This window comes from Tachypleus tridentatus, chromosome 8 (assembly GCF_004210375.1).
Source record: "Tachypleus tridentatus isolate NWPU-2018 chromosome 8, ASM421037v1, whole genome shotgun sequence".
Classification (NCBI taxonomy): domain Eukaryota; kingdom Metazoa; phylum Arthropoda; class Merostomata; order Xiphosura; family Limulidae; genus Tachypleus; species Tachypleus tridentatus.
Window position 1 is genome coordinate 124,352,879 of NC_134832.1, and position 14,506 is coordinate 124,367,384.

At 34.4% G+C, this 14,506-nt stretch overlaps 1 protein-coding gene across 3 annotated transcripts in view; it reads right to left on the reverse strand.

The window, feature by feature from the left end:
• Positions 1-14,506, reverse strand: part of LOC143223407 (uncharacterized) — a 44,040-nt gene that overhangs the window by 19,039 nt on the left and 10,495 nt on the right. Inside the window, exon 2 of one of the 3 annotated variants that reach the window (XM_076451351.1) lies at positions 10,811-11,038. The exons of 1 other annotated variant lie outside the window; for it this stretch is intronic. The gene's annotated coding sequence lies outside the window, so the exon portion shown is untranslated. Of the gene's footprint in view, positions 1-8,222; positions 8,937-10,810; positions 11,039-14,506 lie in introns of those variants that run through there. One more of the 3 variants, XM_076451352.1, reaches the window with a different exon arrangement.

The window sequence follows — 14,506 nt, forward strand, 5'->3', positions numbered from 1 at the left end:
GCGCAGTAGACTCATTTGGTCACTACAACATCTCTGCACATCCTACAAGTTTCTTCACATCAAAAGGATATTTCTGAAGATTAAATTGTTCCCTATATATCATCAATAATGGGCAAATAAAAAGAAACCAACTACTTCCAGTCTTAAAGTATTAGATCAAAACATTGACGATACAGCAGTTTAATCTATATTTTCTAAAGACACAACGTGAAGGTCATTTTCCACTGAGGAGTCTTGGCCAAAATGTTTGCATTATTATTAAGATGGTATACAAATACACTTAGCGCTGTTAAACTGAAAAATGTATGTTATATTAAACATTTGCATATGTAATTTGTATAACGAGACAGGTTTTATGAACATCATGAACGATTTATCAAAACAGAAAACAATTTTATCGGACACCTGTAGAAAGATATGTGATTCATTATTTCACCTGTCACGAAAAAACTTTACTAAAACGTATATAATGACAAAATATAACACCAAACTGTTATAAATAGCGTCTATAACTTTATATCACTTCATATTAGGCACTCGGTACTTGGTTGGTATTTTAATAACCTCGCAACATGACATGCTGTTGATGAGGTTAATGATATAATTCACCGTGATTTCATCCCATCTTGTCACTAGAAGGCGTTGCAACTCAGCTATAATAGCTAACTTAGTATTGTGGTTATCAATTTTCAGGTTTAGTTCTGCTCAATAAATCGCAATGGGATTATAGTCCGGAGATTTTTCTGGTAATAGTAATCTTGTAATGTCTTCCTAGTCTATATAATCCTGTACAATATGCGTACTGTAAGCAGTGGCATTGTTATCCTCGAAGATAAAGTTATTGCCAAACCTTGATCTAGAATATAATAGAGATGTCACCTACACGTGCCTGTAAAATGTGCCGTTGATGCTTCCCTTTAAGATACGAAAAATAATTTTCCAACATGATAAATGGCTGCCCAAACATATGCTGCACCAACAGTCTTCCTCATGTATTCTCCAGGCAAATGACAAATACAAATCCTACCGCCAGTTTTAACAAGCAGAAAACAGGGCTCATCTGTAAAGATGACATGTCGCCAGTGTATTAACTGTATGATGGCATTTTGTCTTCCCCAAGTAACACAGTGATGGCGATTAATTCTGGTTAATATTGGTTTACAGATATATCTTTTTTTTTCAAAATAACCTTGTTTGATCAGTCTCCTATTCACTCTTCTTCTGAGTACTCTTGAATGAATGTGTTCACACCACTTTTATCGAAAGGTGTTACAAGATCTCTTTCGACCTTTATCTGTTAGCCTAATGAAAACACGGTTATCTCTGGGAGTAATTTTTCGGACTCAACCTATAGACTTTCCTGGAACACTGTTTTCAATAGTCCGATGACGTTTTAGGATTCTGGATACAGTATACTGGGGACACACTACTGTTCAGGCAATATCCGTTTGCTTCATACTATTTCTGAACTGTCGAACAAGTTGACTCATTTCTGGCACAAGACAAGGCATGATTCCACACCAAGTACAAAGACATTGTCTAAACAAAGTGTTGATCTGTTTCGGAGAGATTATACCCAAAACACATCCTTTTACACAAAACATGTGTATATATATTTTGATGAACAAATGCTTGAAACAAATTATACAGACCAGCATAAGAAATTTTACATATTTGCCCGAAGATACGCCACCTTTATTACTTCTCAGGCAATAATATAAATATAACATCAATACAGAACAGTATGTAAACATTTTGGCCAAGAAAGTACGTGCAGACTTACGTTTAGTTAGTTTTATTTTCCTTAATTTTTACACTAGGAAAAATGCTAATTTCATCTTTCTAATATCAACTTAAAATCCTTACATTTCATAAAACAATTGCATGTATTATGATGTAAACTTAACAGCGTTTAGTAATTTTTATTAAAAAGAGTAAATTTGTGTGTGTCCTTAAGCACACATAACACATATTCATTTCGTCTGTTGACTAACACTTTAAAAGATTATCCAATGCGTACATGTTTCTGTGGGTGCCCATGCTGAGGTACAATTCCCCTCGGTGGACACAGTAATTAGTCCAATGTGGCTTTGCTCTAAAATAATCAACCAATGAACTTGAACAGTAGCGTCGGAAGTAAGACTGGTGAATGGTCCTGAGTTCCTTCAATAAAATAAAATAACTGAAGTGATTGAAATATGCTGCGTTGCCTTCAAAATATTCATGAAGTAAATAAATCTGGACCTTTGATGGTTACCATCTTCAACTTAAAACTTTCACCTTTAGCGATGAAGATGCTCCAAGTGGTTGTAGATGTGAAAGATGTCAAACAATTACAACCACTGCCGAGCATGTATTTAGTACAATAAATGTTTCTATGGAAACAGCCAAACTTTGATAAATGGATTCATTACAAACGATGACCAAAACGACGTAATGTTTGTTTTATCGTAACTTGCATTTATAGATTTTAATAAAATTTAAAAAAAAAGTACACACTGCTAATAATCAACGTTATTAGCTTTCAGATTTACCGTAAACCACTTTTAACAATCATTGAAATGGTAATCTCCAAAGGTGATATTTTTAAAATGTTGCAAAATAAAAGCTTTCTTAAATTTCGTACATGTTTCTAAAATGCTTTTGTAGTATTGGGAATTTTTAAGGGTAAACTTTTATTTCATAAGAATGATACCATTCCGAAAATATTTCAAGCATTGATGAGCGGGGCTTACTTACGATGTTTTCTAGACACACGTATGTCTGCACCGAAGCGATTAATATTGTACTATATTGTGTAATTGTACGTCATTAATGAAAGTTTAAGAAAGTGCAACAATTCAAAACAAAATATTGCATAGTAAAACATGAAGACGACAAGCAAACGTTTCCTTTTCCATATTAAAATCTTAACTATAAACTACTTGTTGCTTGGACACTTGATCTCTATATGAAAAGTGGGAAATGAAAACAAAATTTCAGGCCATAGAAGCTTCATCCGTACAACCACAGGTCGTCGTTTATAGAGGATTCTGACATCACAGATTGAATTAACAGAAATTTTATTCGTATTTGTTTTAAATGAAATTGTGTTAACAAATCATAGCAAAAATAGCATCTCGCGACATTCCTGTTGTCCAGTTTTCCCGTTGGGACAATGGTATTTTTAAGGATATACAACGTTAGGATCTGAGGCTCGATATCCCTCTGTGGACAGAGCGCAGATAGCGCACTATACAGTTTTCATTTAACAACAAACAACACAGCCCGTCCTTCAGATGAATATAGCCAAATCAGAATTCAGTTAAAAAGATACAACGTATACGAACTAATGGTAAACTACTTTATATATATATATATAAACAAAATTCTTATTTTCTTCTAATTTTTTATACATCTTTCATAGGCCAGGCATGGCCAGGCGGTTAAGGCACTCGACTCGTAATCCGAGAGTCGCAGGTTCGAATCCCTGTCACACCCGACATTCTCGCCCTTTCAGCCCAGGGGGCGTTATAACGTGACGGCCAATCCCACTATTCGTTGGTAAAAGAGTAGCCCCAGAGTTGGCGGTGGGTAGTGATGACTAGCTACCTTCCCTCTAGGCTTACACTGCTAAATTAGGGACGGCTGGCGCAGATAGCCCTCGTGTAGCTTTATAGGAAATTCAAAATAAACCTTCTGAAATAGGAGGTTTTCCAATAGTAATAGTTTCACTTCTTGTTTCAAGAATATTTTATTAATCGTTTTTGTTTATTAATCTTTGAAAGTACATAAAAATAACCAGTTTTTGAATCACTCAAACTAACACTTTTCCCTGGTTTTATTAATATAATTTTAAATTCTTTAAAAATTTAATTATTTTTTTTCTATAGTGTGTGTGTTTTTCATATAGCAAAGCCACATCAGGTTATCTGCTGAACCCACCGAGGGGAATCGCACCCCTGATTTTAGGGTTGTAAATCCTTAGAATTACCGCTGTACTAGCGAGGGGCCTTTTCTATAGTTGCATCCAATCTCTGTGCATTTATTAAAATGCGATCTTGCCAAAAAAAAAGCGTTTCTTTACTTATTTTTAGTTATTATTTCTTTATTTCAGAGCAAAGTCTCATTGGGCTATTTGCTGTATCCACCAAGGGGAATCCAACCTCGGATTTTAGTGTTGTAAGCCCGTAAACTTACCGCTGTCCCATCGAGAGAATTTTTTTACCTTTCACGTTAAATTTATTGTTAATATCTCATTTAGATGAAGAGATTCGTGTATTAGTTTCTGTCTTCACAGAGTGGGGTGGAGTAATTTATTGCGTGTACCTACATCTGTTACATATCACTCAATTAAATGTAGAGAAATGTTATTATTGAAACTAACAAGAATATTGACTGAAGTTCTTGATTCGAAAAAATTATTTTTTTGACAAGGTTTCTGTTCTTGGTTCTTCACTATAATTTTAAAGCGAATATTTCACCCAATGTTTTAATTATTTTTTCCAGTAACATTTTTCTACATCAATTGGATTTTTTGTGGCATTATTTATTTATTCCTGTTTATATCATCCGTAGTTTATGATGACCCACATAATAACACAGTTATTACTGTTTAAGTTTCTATTTCTTATTAATTACATGTCTTCGTTTTTTGTTAAACACAACGATTCACAGCGTGTTATCTGTTCTATACCCACTGCTTGAATCAAACCCTAAATCCTGCCGTTATAGGCTCTCCAGCTTACCGCCGACGGATCTGGATGCAAAATTAAAAGATAGATCTTAATTGTCTATATTTGTGTTTCATAATTATGGCAAAGTTACTAAGGCTATCTGCTGTTGTCCCTAATTATAAACTATCGACCAGAGATTAGTCAGCAACGCCAAAGACTCATCATCCACGCTAAGAGATTTACTGTTACTCTTATAATTTACCCACAGCTTAAAGTATGAGAAATGTTTTATGGTATCGCACATATTCAAACGCGGCTCACCAGTTCTGAAATCCAGAATTTCACCATAGAGCCAACACGTCCCTTCCAGAACTTACCATACCATTGTAAATAATTATACCTCTTTTATATTGTTTTTCGATGAGGAACACAAAATAATTTGTATGGAAATCCCTGTAAGAGGATGAGGGAAGAAGTATTAAATAATTTTCCTTGCGTATTCGACCCGAAAAGACGTGTTCATAAGTAGCTTCACAGTTCGTGATGTGTGTATGTACAAAAGGCGATCTAATCAGTCACGCACACTTTTTGCCATTTTTTTTTTTTTAATTTCCTACTTTAAATACTAATGTGATAAATCATGCATTATATGACAAGTTTATCTTCATTCAAGCAGGATTTTCGACTAGCTATCATTGAATCAAATACCAGCTGTAAGCTACACACAAGACATTATTATTTTCACTTTGAAATAGTTACCTAACAAGGATTTGAAGGTTGGGTGGAGATAAGTTACCAAACGATTTCAAGGAATCGGTTCAGAATTTGATGTTACACAATTTCGCGCGAAGGACGCTATTTGAAGGGAGTGGCACTTAAAAAATGTTTAAGAAGAGTTTAGCATTTAATTAAAAATGTAAACACTTTTTAGTTTTTATACCGTACGTATTATTTAGTTTAAATAATGAATGAAAAATGGTGTAACTCTTAGTTTTCAGAGGTAAGAGAAGCAGTTATCTCCCCACTGCTTACAATAATGTTTTGAAACTTCCTATATCTTTGTTAAAGTTCTTAGTTGCGGCAAATAATGACCTTTACAAACGATCTGGGTAAATAAGCTGTTACTCTCACCAAACAAATCTTGTTTTTAGCTATTGCTTAGTGAATGTTCACTGAAGCTATTAAAATTAATTAAAACACGAAGTAAAACTATTCTTAAAGTATACTTAAAGAAGTAACGTGTACAAAGTAATATTGGTAGGCCTAATTAACAACTACATCAGCGCTCTCTCAAACATCGTCAGTTATTTCAATCTGTCTCCCGCTGGGACAGCAGTAAGTTCGATTCCCCTCACTGGACACGGCAGATAGCCCGATGTGGCTTTTCTATAAGAAAACACGCACACATATATTTCGATCTTTTTAATTTTAGACTAAGTTTCGGCATACGAATAGTTTCATTTTCTCTCGTGGCGAATATCGCTGACGTAATATTACTCTTCGAAGAACAAAGAGTAAAATGAAAATCCTCTGTAAATAAAATAATTTTAATAAAAAGCTGTTAATCAGTAAATATAACGCTTTTTGCTCTTATAATAACCAAAATATTGATTTTTTAAATACTAAATACAAGTTAAGAAATAACATTGTCCTCAAGTCACCGTCATCTCAGTTTTAACTTTTCTTCCTGATGACGTAATCAATAGATGAAGATGACTTTATGATTTATAAGCTTTACACAGTCGATGTTGGATCTTAACTCGTTGGATTTATATTTTATGTCCATTGGAAAAAACAAAAAGATCTAAAATCGTATATCCCCTTTTTTCTGACATAAAATGCGGTGTTTTACTAAGTACATTTGTCTGGGATGTCGCATGTAATTCATTGGCTTGACGACTGGATGGCGCACTATGAAATTAAGATGTGACATGATGAAAGGGAATATTCCATCTCTTCTATGTTATTACTGTAAGTGATACATTCATGACTTCTCAAACTGTTGTCGTGATCTGTCACGCGATAGCTGGATAGAGAAGTGACAGTATTGTACACTTTGATCAAAAGAAAGATGTAACTCATGCATTAAACTACCAAATAGTTAGGTTCCTGCGCAACAGGATTAACAACTCAAACTATTATCATATAGAACAAAGGAACCCGCATCATTCACTAGTGATCCAAGTTGCAAGAGTTAACGTTCAAACATTTTTCTCAATTATGAAGTATGTGCAATTTGAAATAATCTTCTCATATTCACACGTAGCCTGGTAACAGCTGAGCCATAAGTACGTTGATGTGCCACGGCGTAATTAACGTCACTGTATTGAAGGTCACAATTCGTATATAATCACTGTGTTTAGAACAATTATACGAGAATTCATTCTCTGTGCATTTATTAAAATGTGATCTAGTTTGAGATTTTACGTCATTACTTGTATAACTGCAGTATAATTTATTCTAAATTAATGAATCCAATTTCTTTTTGAATTACTGTATTTGTATGAAATAATTAATCAGTTTATACAATTATCATCATATATTTAATTAATACTGAACTTAGTTGTCAAGAAACGTATTTGTTTAAAGTATGCGAAGCACATTTATAACGAGATAATTTTACTTCTGTTCTTTAAATTGTGGTTCATAAATTCGCGTCATATTGTCGGGGCATCGCAAAATTTAGAGATTGTTTGGAAGACAATCATCAAACGTATCTATCGGTCACCAGAGGGTTGTTCAAGACTAAAGAGGCTGGATTTGTACATCTATTTAGTTTTACTGCAGAAGGACACGTGTTGAGAACGTGAAGACTACGCCATTAGAGCGCATTGAGCTAATTCTACTGAAAGGCGAGAATGGAACGTAACACGGTACCTTTAACAGCTACCACGTGTAAACAGCCTGACACATTAGCTTCTTACCGGGGTCGTAAAGACTTGCGTTATTAAAAAAACAAACACTTTGTGGTGGTTAAATAGTGCGCTGCAAAGTGTTTCCGTCGTAAACATCGTTTATGCACCTTTATGTGGTTCGGCATGGCCAAGTGGTTAAGGCACTCGACACGTAATCCGAGGGTCACGGGTTCGAATCCCTATCACACCAAATATGCTCGCCCTTTCAGTCGTGGGGGCGTTATAATATGATAGTCAATCCCACTATTCGTTGGCAAAAGAGTAGCCCAAGAATTGGCGGTGGGCGGTGATGACTAGCTGCCTTTCCTCTAGTCTTACAGTGCTAAATTAGGGACGGCTAGCGCAGATAGCCCTCGTGTACCTTTGCTCGAAATTCAAAAACCAAACCAACCCTCCAGTTTTCGCAATGCTCCAGCGATGTTAAGTGAATTGTGAATCATCGTACACGTTGATGTAAATGCGGTGCTGTTTCTAACTGGACATGTTTCTATTGCCGTTGTTCTCTGTTCACAGATTTATGTCTCATGTTTTCAATAAGTTAGCATAAATTAACAGTTCCATCACACTTATTCCAGTTAAAGAATCATGAGATCACTTTTCAGCCAATATCCTTTCTCTGTAACAAAGCTTTAAGGAGCTGGACTTCACTTACCTTTTCCGTTTCAGTTATAGATTTATAAGTCTGCATGCCGTAGTTGGCTCCGTTTCTCCGCCGGAACAAATACACCAGTCAATGCTTTTATCCTGTCAAAATCGATTAAATCTCTGAACCTATTGCCAAGCTCTGACTCTCTCTCTCTCTCTAACCGAGATAACATTTATATTTGGAATTTGTTCGCATGCTGTCTGTGTGCTTGTTATTATAGGTAAAATATCGCTTTTACACAATAGTTATACAATTAACTGCCCATTGGGGATAAAATTCTTATTTATGTAAAATTTATGATCTTGCCAGTTTTTATGAATAAATATGAGTTGTTTATTGCAGTTTCGTCTATAATATTTAATCTCTCTAAATAATAAACGGTCAGGCCTCAACTAGTGGCTAACATGCTGGATTGGGTGGCCCAGGGTTCGAGCCGCAATATACCTCTGAACACTCTCCACATTTTCAGCTAAGAGGAGAGGGCATTGTGACTGTGATGGTCAATCCCACTAATGGATTTAGAGTAGGCGTATAAACATTGGGTGCTGCTGATTTTTTGGCTGTTCTAAGTGAAGAACATGTGTGTCTAAACCGTAAGGTAGCTAATTTAGCTGTTTAACCCACGTGTCAAATAATGTGTCGTTTGTGTTTGAAATAGCAAATCCCTAATAAATCCTAAAAAATGTACATACATTTAAACGACAGGGAAATATCAGATAAACTACTCTATCAGTCGTATTTTTGTTATTTTTTTATATTTTGAAATATAAGAAGAATATATTTCTAAAATGAAGTCAGGAAAAAAAAGTAACGCCCTCTTCTGAATTATTAATAAAATTCGCATATAAAAAAAATATAAGAAACAAAAAATGTTTTACCAAATAGCAAAGTGCAGTGATTAATGTTCTTTCCAATCATTTTTATGAAGGTTGTTATTTGAGATAGATTTCGTTTGACTTCGAAACTTTCTGAAATATCTCTAGAATAAGCTTAGAGAATGGATTCCTACATGAACCGGTATCTTCTTGAATTAATATAAAACTCGTACGAGCAATTCGCTGGTAAGTGTATTTTGAATTATTATATCATCAACGTTTATAACATTACGCAGTAACAGAGCTAAAACGTTAAGCTGTAAAATAAATGGTCTTTGGCGTCTCGACGGGTAAGATTCATAGGCCATAATTCTATTGTCTAGGGTTCAACTCCTGCCGTGTACACAACGCAGGTAGCACTTTGTGTAGTTTTGCGACAAAACAAACAATAACACCGCGTGAAATAAAATATGTTTTCAGTTTATGACCTCAAACGTTTCTTTAAACGTTTGAGAAGAAAACCTCGAAGTTTCTCTTTTAGTTACACAATCCATTACACAGAAATAATTAAAGTTATTTTCTTGAAAATGTGCAACGATTTCATGGCCATTTGTAAAATTGGATTTTGTGCTTCGCTTTCTCGCAGCTGGCGTGTAAAATTGATGTTCACTTTAACTAAAATAGATTCTCAGTTCCCCTGGTCTTATTGGAATGTAGCGTGAGTCTGTTGGTCAGCATTCTTTTCTATTAAAACTAATATTTACAACTTATTCTTTAAAAGTAAGTTTCTGCACTACTAGCACAATCAGGTGAAACAACTTTCTTTTTTAAATTTAAAACGTTTGATTGATTTGTAAATAAATTGGGTTATTCTTTCTTTAAAATTAATTTAGGAAAAGCGTTTAAAGTAAATCTGTTAAGGTCACATCAAACAAATATTGTTTTACTGACTTTCCAGATAATGTAATATTTTATTTATTCGAGTAATTTTGTGATGAAAATACTGGTTCGTGAACTTAATTAAACTCACTTCAACAATCAAGATGCTAGGACTTAGTTGTTGTTGTTTTTGAATTTAAGACAGTGTAAGACTAGAGGGAAGGCAGCTCGTCATCACCACCCACCGCCAACTCCTGAGCTACTCTTTTACCAACGAATAGTGGGATTGACCCTAACATTACAACGCCCACGTGGTTGAAAGAGCAATCATGTGTGGTGCGACGGGGATTTGAACCCGCGACCCTCAGCTTATGACTCGAGCACCTTAACCACCTGGCCATGCTGGGACAAAATAATATGAACTACAAAAATGTTTAGTAAATGTTAAAACAACGCATCTTATTATAATTAAAGAACCGACTAATACGTTTAAAATACATCAAAAATATTGTTCAGTTAAATTTATGGTTTAAACACAGACACAAGTATTACGAATTTCAAATATTTTTGTCGCAATAATTAAAATTGTCTTGAAGATATTTTTGAATTACCACGAGAAGTACAGAGTTTAAAGTTAAAGAATGAGGTGCTAGCTTCATCTAGAATCTCTTTGTCTCTTTATGTTAACAACCCACAAAAATAGACCATAAAATTAAGCGCTGACCTCGTAGGTAAAGAAAAAGCAAATAGTGCACCTCTTCTAGATTGAAGCAGTTTTTCTAGTAAAAGAATTTGTCACAAGGGAATCACACATTTCAGTTTGGTAAAAACAAATCTGGACAGATTAATGGAATGTCTATAAGATCAAGACGAGATTCTTCATTTGTTAATAACTCGTACCTGGACGTGATCTTAGTGATTCGCTTGTCAGAATGTGGACTCAAGGACTTACGGTTCCTGTTCAGTTGCCACGAAGTTTCGCTCTGAAATTCGGGGCTTTGAGTGATTGAAAAAACAAAGCTGTAGCCCAAAATTTGTAGTGTCGCTAGCCTCCTTTCTTCTCATCTGTCAGCCCCAAATTAATGACGGTTATTGTAGATATTCCTTGTGTAGCATCATACCAATATTCTAAAAATAAAATAAATAAAATAATAAGATGCTTTCTTGTTCCAATATTATCCAGCGTTTTTCGAGCTATTATACTGTTTTGGAATGCTGATTATACCTTTGTCCATCTTTACAGATTCTATACATGCGTCTTGGATTCGTTATTACCTCAACAATAAACAGTAAAATACCAGGTAGGACCTGTTTTGTTCAGTTAAATTGCTAACTATTGCAAGTTTAGAGGGGATGTAATAAAAAGGTGTGTTTAGGTTTCTGGTTTAATTTTGAAGTGGCTCAGCGGTATGTTTGCAGACTTACGACGCTAAAAACCGGGTTTCGATACCCGTGGTGGGCAGAGCACAGATAGCCCATTGTGTAGCTCTCTGCTTGTTTCAAAACAATAAACAACAATTTTAATTTTGAAAGTTTAACAGATTAATTTGATTAAGATATTGATTCATCGCGCTCATAAGATCTCAAGAAATTCGAAAGTTTTACGTAAGAAATGATATAATACAAAAAGTATTGACAAATAACCTTATTATACCTAATATAGTGTATTAATATCCTTACAAATCAACCATATCTACATACCTAAATTGGGACATTCTGAAGCAATGTTTAATAAACAAGAATATAAACAGCAAATGTCTTCACAGAACATACTCTCACATATAACCTGAAATATGTTTTAATTCTGCAATCTTATTATAACGTTTTCAGGTACAAAGACACATTATTACATATAAAACACAGAACATTGTTTGTTAATTTACGTATCCATGCTGTTTACAAGGTTACGCGGATTTTATTACAATAATGAGTTTACATTCTCATAAACGAACACTTAAATAGGAAAGACTTATGTTTCTAACCTACTTATCCCCTTCACCAACTATTACATTTTTACACATATTTAATGCTCGATTTGTGTTGTTATTTTGTACCACAAATTCCAGATCGTGTGCTGCACTAGAACAGATTTATTTCAAAATATGTATATTTATATGTAGGGAGGAGTCTGAGTTTATAGCAGTTCTTTTTTAACTCTAATTATTATTAACTTTGGCATTTATTTAGTGCTGATTTTTGTGTCGAAAAACCTAGAATTTGTGCTGCACTACAACTGTATTTACAGGATAGTAATTGCGTACGTTTTCAAATTCCAGTTTCCATATCAAAGGATTTGGCCAAAGTTGATGTAACAAGCTATGGCTGAATAACTCCAGAAATATTTTATGTGACAACAACCAGACTTCTTTGATATGAACGGGCTTAGAGTCGCTTTGTTCTTCATAACAGTACTCGCTTATAGGAATGTTGGTAAAGTTATCTAAGCTTACCTGTTTTAATTTAATTTACGTTTAAAACGCGAGATATTTTGCCACTTTCATGTTGTAGGTTGGTTCGTAAAAACAAAGACACAATAAGCCAACTTTCGTATGAATCACAGCCAGTGGTGGTAATATGAGTAGAGGGAGATTTGGCACACGGGTAGTAAAATACGTTTGGCTGCAATGAAACATTAATTTTGGAATTTATAACACAAAAGACCACAAAAGGAACACTAAATCTTCGCCAAACCTAATATGCGTCACAGTCAGTAATATGAAAACTGCTCTGAAGTTATTAACTGCACAGAGATGGTTCCATTAGTGTAGTTCTTGCACAAAGCAGAGAACATGCAGCAGAAAGTAGCACAAAATCAGCACTAAATATGTGCCACATTTCATTAACTATAGAGTCAGTTAGGTTAAGTTCACCGATATACAAGAGGGAACTCAACATTGTCATGTGTGTTCATATTATACCTCAAGAAAGTGTGGAATTTTCCTATAAAAACATTTTTAAGTTATAACAATGACTAAGGAGAGATTAATTAATTCAGATTGAGTATGAATTACATAAAATGAACCAACAAAATTTTGATAAAAAGTTAAGTCAAAATTCAATACAAAATTTACATCAATGTATTTTTATCAGAAACTTTTTGGGCCTAAATATATTTTAACTTTTTAGAGAGATATCTACTTCCTATTCGTTGGAATATGTTTATTTAAACATGAAAGGAAAATAATGAAGAAAAATTCAGTAAGCTTGGTTAATTTTTATTTTTATAATGTAGCAAATAATTAGTGTTTGTAATTAGTGGAAAACGGTTAATAAAGTTGCATTCAATTTTTATAACAATAATTTTGACAATTGTCAATGACTTCTTGACTTCTTATACAAAGCTGTTAAAAAAACAATTAAAAATATGCACTTTCAAATTTATTTTAAAGTTATTGGCCAAACTAATGTACAAGTGGTATAAAAACGTACAAAACGGGCGATAGTTACAAATTTAAGACAGTTAAATTCCATTGCGAATTTTAGAGACGAAAACACTTATTCATGCGATTATTATGTTTGAAAAAAAAAGTGTTTTCATTTTTGTTTCCAGCCATCCTCGTCACACCAAACATGCTCGCCCTTTCAGCCGTGGGGGCGTTATAAAGTAACAGTCAATCCCACTATTCGTTGGTAAAAGAGTAGCCCAAGATTTGGCGGTGGGTGGTGATGACTAGCTGCCTTCCCTCTACTCTCACACTGCTAAATTAGAGACAGCTAGCACAGGTAGCCCTCATGTAATTCAAACAAAGAAACAAATTCTCACTTTATCATATTGTAGCAAGACCCGAGTTGTTTTGCACGAAATTGAAAAAAAAAAAATGTTTCCAACCAACGATATTTTAAAGAACATCTATTTAGTGCATCAAACGGAATTATTTCTCAGCTGATAAATAATCACAACGCTTACAAAGCTCCTCATCAAGTAAAATTGTATATTTTTATTTCCCTCATAACTTAATCATTGATCTACGTGAACTGTCAAGCGCTTTTCCTTTAGTCGTTAAGTTTTTCCTACAATCTTGATCGATACATAACCTCTTTATCTCTCTTATGCTTCTGTAATTTTTTTTTTTTCCGATTTCATCTTACTTTGGCTATTCTCTTTGTGGAAAGATATTTTCAAATATGTTTTTTTTTTGGAATGTGTCTGATTTTTTTCTCTCTACATTCAATCATTCTCTAATCTTTAGGCCTGGTATGGCCTGGTGGTTAGGGCGCTCGACTTGTAATCTGGTGAGTGTCGCAGATTCGAATCTCCATCACACCAAATGTGCTCGCCCTTTCAGCCATGGGAGCATTATAATGGAACTGTAAATTCCACTTTTCGTTGGTAAAATAGTAGCCCAAGAGTTGGTGGTGGGTGGTGATGACTAGCTGCTTTCCCTCTAGTTTTACACTGCTAAACTAGGGACAGCTAGCGCAGATAGCCCTCGTGTAATTCAAACAAAGAAACAAATTCTCACTTTATCATATTGTAGCAAGACCCTGGTCATATCATAAACACGCAGTTTACAATCCCTCGCTCTTCAAAACTGCAAATAAAATTTTTAAAACAAAGTTCTTGGATGAGAGAAATACGAAAAGATCTTTCAATAC